A 2500-nucleotide genomic window follows, 5' to 3' on the forward strand; every position below is an offset into this window, starting at 1 on the left:
TCTCCACTTCGGGACCTCGTAGCACCTTCACCCGGGTGGCGTTGGAAAGGTCTGGGCGAGGGGCACACGGGGAGGTCAGGCTCGCCACGCGCAACGCGCTTCCCCGCGAAACGGGAGCCCAAACAAAACTTTAAACGGACCCACCGAATTGGGGATCATCAATCCTGGGAAAATAACCACGCACACCGCTGCCCCCCGTGCCAACTTGAATTTAGAAACCGTCCCCCAGCGAAATCCCACGTTCGGGCGCAAAACTGCACGTTTGGAGCCACATTTTGTCTGAAGCTGGAAACGTGCATTCAAAGCTGGGAAAAGGTGCTCATTGACAGGCATCTCCACTTCGGGACCTCGTAGCACCTTCACCGGGTGGCGTTGGAAAGGGTCTGGGCGAGGCACGGGGAGGTCAGGCTCGCCACGCGCACGCGCTTCCCCGCGAAACGGGAGCCCAAACAAAACTTTAAACGGACCCACCGAATTGGGGATCATCAATCCTGGGAAAATAACCACACACACCGCTGCCCCCGTGCCAACTTGAATTTAGAAACCGTCCCCAGCGAAATCCCACGTTCGGGCGCAAAACTGCACGTTTGGAGCCACATTTTGTCTGAAGCTGGAAACGTGCATTCAAAGCTGGGAAAAGGTGCTCATTGACAGGCATCTCCACTTCGGGACCTCGTAGCACCTTCACCCGGGTGGCGTTGGAAAGGTCTGGGCGAGGGGCACACGGGGAGGTCAGGCTCGCCACGCGCACGCGCTTCCCCGCGAAACGGGAGCCCAAACAAAACTTTAAACGGACCCACCGAATTGGGGATCATCAATCCTGGGAAAATAACCACACACACCGCTGCCCCCCGTGCCAACTTGAATTTAGAAACCGTCCCCAGCGAAATCCCACGTTCGGGCGCAAAAACTGCACGTTTGGAGCCACATTTTGTCTGAAGCTGGAAACGTGCATTCAAAGCTGGGAAAAGGTGCTCATTGACAGGCATCTCCACTTCGGGACCTCGTAGCACCTTCACCCGGGTGGCGTTTGGAAAGGTCTGGGCGAGGGGGACACGGGGAGGTCAGGCTCGCCACGCGCACGCGCTTCCCCGCGAAACGGGAGCCCAAACAAAACTTTAAACGGACCCACCGAATTGGGGATCATCAATCCTGGGAAAATAACCACACACACCGCTGCCCCCCGTGCCAACTTGAATTAGAAACCGTCCCCAGCGAAATCCCACGTTCGGGCGCAAAACTGCACGTTTGGAGCCACATTTTGTCTGAAGCTGGAAACCTGCATTCAAAGCTGGGAAAAGGTGCTCATTGACAGGCATCTCCACTTCGGGGACCTCGTAGCACCTTCACCCGGGTGGCGTTGGAAAGGTCTGGGCGAGGGGCACACGGGGAGGTCAGGCTCGCCACGCGCACGCGCTTCCCCGCGAAACGGGAGCCCAAACAAAACTTTAAACGGACCCACCGAGCTGGGGACGGCTTTTTCCGGGAAGATAACCGCGCACACCGCTGCCCCCCGTGCCAACTTGAATTTAGAAACCGTCCCCAGCGAAATCCCACGTTCGGGGCGCAAAACTGCACGTTTGGAGCCACATTTGTCTGAAGCTGGAAACGTGCATTCAAAGCTGGGAAAAGGTGCTCATTGACAGGCATCTCCACTTCGGGACCTCGTAGCACCTTCACCCGGGTGGCGTTGGAAAGGTCTGGGCGAGGGGGACACGGGGAGGTCAGGCTCGCCACGCGCACGCGCTTCCCCGCGAAACGGGAGCCCAAACAAAACTTTAAACGGACCCACCGAATTGGGGATCATCAATCCTGGAAAATAACCACACACACCGCTGCCCCCCGTGCCAACTTGAATTTAGAAACCGTCCCCAGCGAAATCCCACGATTCGGGCGCAAAACTGCACGTTTGGAGCCACATTTTGTCTGAAGCTGGAACCTGCATTCAAAGCTGGGAAAAGGTGCTCATTGACAGGCATCTCCACTTCGGGACCTCGTAGCACCTTCACCCGGGTGGCGTTGGAAAGGTCTGGGCGAGGGGCACACGGGGAGGTCAGGCTCGCCACGCGCACGCGCTTCCCCGCGAAACGGGAGCCCAAACAAAACTTTAAACGGACCCACCGAGCTGGGACGGCTTTTTCCGGGAAGATAACCGCGCACACCGCTGCCCCCCGTGCCAACTTGAATTTAGAAACCGTCCCCAGCGAAATCCCACGTTCGGGCGAATAACTGTGAATTTTAAGCCCCCGTTTCTCTCAAGCTGGAAACGTGCATTCAAAGCTGGGAACAAGGGCTTCATGTACAGGCATCCCCACTTAGGAACCTCGTAGCACCTTCACCCATGGGCTCGTTGGATAGGTATGCCCGAGGGGAACACGGGCACATCGAGACCCGCGGCCGCACGCGCATTTCCCCGACGCTGCGAGCGAAACAACATTTCAAACACGCCTACCGAAATGGGGACACTTTTTTCGGGGAAAATAACCGCACACACCGCTGC

The sequence above is a fragment of the Osmerus eperlanus genome, chromosome 4, assembly GCF_963692335.1.
Source record: "Osmerus eperlanus chromosome 4, fOsmEpe2.1, whole genome shotgun sequence".
Taxonomy (NCBI): domain Eukaryota; kingdom Metazoa; phylum Chordata; class Actinopteri; order Osmeriformes; family Osmeridae; genus Osmerus; species Osmerus eperlanus.